The sequence below is a fragment of the Protopterus annectens genome, chromosome 3.part0 (assembly GCF_019279795.1).
Source record: "Protopterus annectens isolate FY-2018-M chromosome 3.part0, PAN1.0, whole genome shotgun sequence".
Lineage (NCBI taxonomy): Eukaryota > Metazoa > Chordata > Ceratodontiformes > Protopteridae > Protopterus > Protopterus annectens.
In genome coordinates, this window is record NC_056731.1 from 1003668280 (window position 1) to 1003675222 (window position 6943).

Sequence of the window (6943 nt, forward strand, 5' to 3'; positions counted from 1 at the left end):
TATACCACATTGTCTGTGCCCTGCAGTGTCCCTGTAACCTCACACGCACCTTTGTAACTAAACAGAAATTTACAGTTAGGCTACAGGAACACTTTAGGGACATCATTAATAAAAATGTACAGATATCTGTCGCAACAACTCTGCCTTAGGTTTAGCGCTGTCTATGTTATGCCAAACTCTGAGGGCTGAAAGAGCTGGATTAAATTTATCTGAAACATCATTTAGAGAAGGTAGAAGCTCTGCTTATTTTAAATTTAGATATTAATTTCCAACGGTTTAAGTAGGATTGGAGATATTACTATAGTTGAATTGTTTCATTCCATTTCCTTTTATTGTTTTCATTGTTTTTAATTTTCTCTCTAAGACATTGCAACCATTTTATCTGTTGTATATTTCTTGCTCTTATATAGTAGTTCCCTAAATTATCTCTTTAAGTATCTCTGTGACATTATTTATTCCTTTTTAATTGTTACTCTTTTTGTTTTTTAATTTCTATTTAAGGATTTCTGTTTTTACCTGTTCTGTGCTTTTTGTGTTTGAAGAGAGGTTATCCAATTAAATAAGGCTGTAACATTATTGGTTCCTGTTTTACTGCAACTCTTTCCTTCTATATAATTTGTTCCTTTTATGTCTGCCTGAATTCCTTAAAGGTCTGTAAGGACAGATGTACTAGGAGATTAATAACATTCACTTTTTGATCTCATTTGACATTTTTATTATTAGATACATGTGGTACCCTAACATATGTTTTGTTCATCTAAGAATACTTACCATTCCTTTGTAACCAAAGACATTGATGAATCCATTTTACTGTTCTATTAACCACAATATACATTCTAACAATTTGTTAGAATGTTACGGCTGTCTACATCAAAGCTTCATCATTAACACATCTGCATAAGTTACACAGACTGTCCTCCATTCAGCGACCTTAGTTGCATAAGTCAGATAATGGCAGTATTTGCTGAAAATGAATTGCTATTACATAAAGGACATGCTGTATGTAATCTGTTATGTAAGATTTTGTAAATTTTCCCACAAGTTATATTAAATGAAAGGTTCATAAATATTGTGCAAAAGTTATACTGAGTATATTGTAAACTTGGAAAAGGTTTGTTTCATTCCAAACTGTTGTAATCACCTAATTTCTTGTAGAAGTGATGATAACTTTTCAGGCATTGCCTACTCTTGAAAGGTGGTTACACCGAGGCACTGGAGAATAAAGAGTTTGCTTTTGGATTTGACTTTGGTTCCTGTTTTTCGATTCCTGACTTCTGAAGATTTTGCTGTTTTGGTATTGCTTTGGATCAGAGTTGTTTCTATCTATTGCCTACTAAAAGCATACGTACTCCATAACAACTTTTGTTTTAAATAATCTAATCTCATTTTTTGTTTTTCAGACAATAATTTCACTGCTACTGAGGGCTTCTGAACTGCTGGTTTGCTTGGAATCTTTATTACATATTTATCTCTTTGGGTTTTACAGCAGTTATACACAAACAACCTAAAATGTCTGAGAAATAAGAAATGGAGGCAGAAGAGGGACATGATGGAAACTTTGAAGTACCTCAAACGAATCCACAAAGATCAAGAGGAGATGATGCTAAAAAAGAGACGAATGATAAAGTGATGTAATATAAAGAAACAAATTGGGTGACTTAGAGATAAAGAGTAAACAATTTCACAGAAGGGGTGGTAGATGACTGGAACAGTCTTTCTTAAATAGAATAAACTTGAAAGAGTTCAAGAGTGCTTTGAGTAGCATATCATAGAAGAATTGGGATGAGGTGGGTGGTAAACATAGTAAGGTGAATAAGAGCTGTAGTTATTCAGCAAGAAAGGCCATGTTTTGGTGACTATACAGCCCTTATCTGCTATCATAATATGATACGGTCTGACAGGGGTGTGTCCTTGCAATAGATAGGAAGCTAAACCATCACAGTTTATTTGAACCTGCTACAAGTGAAATAAGTGGGGGAGGATTGAGACGAAATGCTTAGAAATGCCCATGGAATTACAGGTCAAAGTAAAAAGAACAAAAACACTAAAGACAACTTTGAAGTGTGTTTTGATTCCTTTTTCAACTGGTTCTCTTTGCTGATTACAACACAATTTAGGGATTATCCACAGCCCATGGTTTTTATTGTAGGAGAAAAGTTTCAGTTTTAATTTGACAGATGGAATTAACTGACTTATTATGACAGAATATTTATGTCTGTACCAAACAGCATAGTTGTGGTCTTAGTGAGATTAACTGAGAGTTGTTTATATTGGAGCCAGATTTTCATGACTGGTAGGTGGTCATGAAACTCAGAGCTTATGGACAATAGACAGTGATTTGAATTGAATATGCCCATATCATCTATATACTGTGCAGCAGTTAAACTGGGGCTTTTCCAGAGTGATGAAATCGATGAATGAAAATATGAGTGTTCTGGACAGACTGTCAAGGTGTACCAGAAGAGAACTGTGGAGTTATTGACTCAAGATCAGCTATTCAGATACAGACCAGGCTTTACAAGTTCCTCCAAGGCAAGAGGTTAGAAGACAAAGTCAAATGTCCTTGAGATGTTAACAAACAGGATGCCTGTCAATATACACTACCTTCTTAGAAATGCGTGACTTAACAATGGAATCAACCAAATAGCATTAATGCTTTACTGAATATTGAATAATTTAGTGAATACCACTGTTTTGCTCTTTTGAACACTCTAATCTTTAGTAATTATAATTGGTTAATTAGTTTTGATTACATGATGATGATGATGATGATTTAGTTCTATTTTACTTCTTGAAGGCTAATAGCCAAGATAGCAGGTGATAGTATTTTTGGTAACTGTCTGAATAACATTTTAACCATTTTGGATTCCTAAGTTTTTTATTTAACACTCTAGAGTGTCTTTATCTATCTGTTTCCCTGTCTGTATGTCTACAGATCCTTATTTTCAGACTGCGGACTGCATTTGCAGGGCACAGAAGAGTAGAAGATGAAATGTTGCCACCATTACATAACCAATGAATCAATGTTCTTTATCATAAAACAGGCTTCTTGTTAGTTAAACTATGCTAAATTGTTAACTTGGAGAGCAGCAGCTGCCTTTAATAATAATATGGAAAGAGATGAAAGGAAGGAAATGAGCTCTAGCTGCCATGGTATACTGGATCGGTACCATTAGGGAGCAGAATGTTAATGCCGCTTTCAGAGAGCAAGAGTGTAACCAAACAATACAGACAAGTGGAGATGGAGCAGATGGGATGAAATGAATGAACTTCACTATTTCAGAAAGCATGGATAACGGTTAGCAACAAATAGTTTATTGTGATTAGTTTATGTAGGAACGATATGACAGTATTATTGGAAGTCATTTGCAAATTACAGCAGGTAAGTGAGGTGAGGATCAAGTTAGGATCAGGATTGTAAGAGTCAGGTGAGGTGGGGGGATGGCATTGGGAGATAAGCTAAACACAATGTCAGCAGAAGAGACATGGAAGCTGTAGACTGTCAGTGATAGGCTCAAAAGGTGGGACACGGTTACTCAATACATGAGACGTGCAATACGGCAGTGGAAGGCTAACTCTAGTCGGTCTAAAAGTAAGGGTCTACTTTGTGTGCTAAACTTATACTTATTTTACAATTTAACTAGGTATGTGAGTTGGTCAGATGACCCATTTCAATCATGAGCAGACCCAAATGTGAGTGACAAACATGTAGGCACATATTAAGTATAAGTATTCAACTCATAAAGACACTTATATCACAGAGTTCATGAAATCATATAATCATATCATGCTCTAAAAAGATGAATAGTACATAAAGCACAAAATCACATGATTCCTAACATTTGGAAAATATGATTCAGCTTGTAAGACAGAATTATATAGGTTTGATGTTATACACAAAAATGTGCATTGAATAACATTTACAGTCAGTTGGGAAGATATATAATATACTAATGAAAGCAGGGAAGACTGGAAATATGACATAGTTGTAGCAGATTACCCTGCATTCAGGAAACAGTTACGCTTACAGTTGTCAAGCAAGTAGGTCTTGAATTTACTTCTAAATTTTAAATAATCACTGATAAAACTTATGTCTTAGAGTAATACATTACAGCTGGCTGTATGGATTTTAAAGAAAAGAATTCCACTATAGATTTTAAAGAAAATAATTCCACTTTAGCCTGGTTGAAGAATAGCCCTTACAGCTATACAACAAATATATTTGTTTTACCTTAAGCTTGATAGCCAATGGAGGGCAAACAAGTTGTTAAGTAGTGTGAAGGTCAGAGAGTTTAAAAGAAATAAGGCTCTAGCAATTATTATCATGTAACTAACCTTAGCTATTGTATTACAGTGATGTTCCTAATGGCTTGCTAGGTGAATATATCTAAATACTTTAATTGGGAATTGGTTTATTACAGTTATATCCACACCTCCCCAGCTCTTATACTGAGGAAAAAAAAACAGACATTCATACTACTGGTACACAAACCAGCTGGCCAGATGCAAGACACCCTCCTCACCCCACTAATTCAGGTCTCCATTTCTGTGCCATGCCCCCAACCCTCCTTCAAACAGTTTTATTAAAAACATATTTTTTTCTTTAAAACTGTAGTAAACTGCTTGCTACAAATGTAGCAAACATTTGAAACTGTTTTTACCATACCTGCATGGAGCTCTACAGTGCTCAGGCTTTAGTTAAAAAAAAGAGTTTTTTTTTAATTTTAAACTGTAGCAAACTGCTTAATAAATGTAGCAAGCAGTTCTTACAGTTTAGACCACACACTGAGTGCTACAGCACTCAGGTTTGATCACAAATACAATACTGGGTTTTAAAATATGATATTGCATAAAAGAGAGATCAGGATTGGCTGATCATACCCCCAACACTTTATACTCAGGACATTTTCCCCTCTCACCACACCCTAGTTTCACTACTGGGCAAGAGGCTATTCCAGTCATGAGGTGTGCATATTTGCTGCCCTAAATTTTCTAGCATATGATTTCAGAGATTTTTGCATTTATGACAGACCTTTAGTTGCTTTACTACATTAGTTGCTGTAGTTTCTGTATGATAGTTGATGTTATAATTTTGGTCAATCCACACTCTAAGTATTTTTGCATAGTAAGTTAGGAGTAGTATTTACATGCTGATATGTTTTAAGGAGAAGGTATGTGTTTTGGGATATGTGATATTAAGTGACTTAGAGTTGCTTGAGTCTGTTTATATTCTGAATGAATATTATAACCATTCTTACTTTAAGACTACTGTATAGTATTGTCATTTTAAGAATGCCTAAATCCCATGATGCATTGTGTCTGGTGCCCAAAGCCTGTGTATTTGTGATGAGGGAAAAGTTAACATCGTTCTTATTGTATTGTCATTTTGTGTAAAAAAATCAATATGTCTATTAAAAATGTTGGTGTGTATCCCAATGTTAATGAATTAATGAAATTGCTATTCTGTATTTCTAGGTAAACAGAGGTGCACATAATGACATGATGTCAGAACTGGGATAATTTTTTTTCGTAACATAAAAGCATACCATGCAAGTTAGAAAACTACATCAGTGAGCTTAGTAGTGTCCTCCAATCTGAGAGTAAGTGGTTTTACTGAAAACAAGTAGCGTTATATCACAAAATGGCTGTTTTACTGAGCTAAAATTGTTCAGTCCTAGAACACAGAATGTTTGTCAAAAATGACATTTAACCCACCAGAGCTGTTTGACATAGGAAAAGAGATGGCAGCAGCACTTTCTCCTTATTCTGAGAGAGCAAGAGTGTCACATATGTATCATTAATTAATAAACTTGACGAACATTTTGTGTCAAAAAAGAAATATTATACATAAAATGGCATTCTCGACAGCTATGTGCAACTAAAGAATGTGTTGAAACTTTTCTAATGTGCATGTATGAAGTGGCTGAAATTTGTGGGTTTAGTGGAAAGAAAGAACAAATCAGAGACATGTTTTTTCCTTTCGTTTCTCTTTATACCCTGCCATGTGCCCCTAGGAAGACAAGAAAAGTTTTTTTTTCTTAACTCCTTTCAGATGATGGCCCCATATTGAAATGTCATGACTAGTAATGCTGAATGCTGACACACTCAAAAATAAAGACCAAAAATGTAGAATAGTGAATATCAAACAACACTCTTCTCCTTTAAAATTATTTTTGTCCCGCTGTGGACAAAAGTATACTTACTCTGAGATCAACATGTCTTTAAAAATAAGGGAATATTCTAAGAAATGGCCATCTCAGGTTTAATATATGTAAGTCCATTTTTTTGCCATTCAGTCTTCTTGTTACAGGACTCACTAAAGCAGGTCCTGACCTTTCACAGAGTTACCTCAAATTACATATATCGAGTAAAAATTGACCATCTATCAACTGTCAAAGCAAATTCTGGCTGAATTTATTTTTTCCAATATGGCAATAAGATTCCTTTGGTAACTGTGACAAAAGGAGATACTGCTAGCACAGCTAGCTGGAATTTTATAAATAACTATATGTCATTGGTGAATATTGAAATGATTTAAACAAGATGCTTGTGTTACAAATGTATTAGAATGTGTATATCAAACTGCTCTGTACAGATCTTTGAGTTGAAAAGGTATTTGCAAAAGTGCTGTGTTTAAAATATACCAACAGTCTGCTCTATTGGAAGAGAACAGAAATGTACATGCACTGTTGTAACTGTTTAAATGTATATATTTTAAAGTGGAAACTGGGATAGAAAAGGTTAACCTCAGTCCAGTAAATGTTAGAAAAGTATTTGAAATTAATCACTTTATAGGCTATGCCACAAAGATGCTCGCTCTCAAGTTTTCAATGCAGCTAGAGACACAAATTCTGTACTAGAAAGCTTTCTGTATTGTCCTTGGAGTGAACGAATTGACACTTTTGAAGCATGAAGGAATGCAATTGTTTTATGACTTCCAGCA

At 34.6% G+C, this 6943-nt stretch overlaps 1 long non-coding RNA gene across 1 annotated transcript in view; it reads left to right on the forward strand.

Annotated features, from left to right (window-relative positions):
* The window catches only part of LOC122796658, a 361416-nt gene extending 354940 nt beyond the window's left edge, over positions 1 to 6476 (forward strand). Inside the window, exon 4 of the long non-coding RNA XR_006364002.1 lies at positions 1401 to 6476. This is a non-coding gene — a long non-coding RNA (uncharacterized LOC122796658). The remainder of the gene's footprint in view (positions 1 to 1400) is intronic.
* The last annotated feature ends 467 nt before the right edge of the window (positions 6477 to 6943 follow it).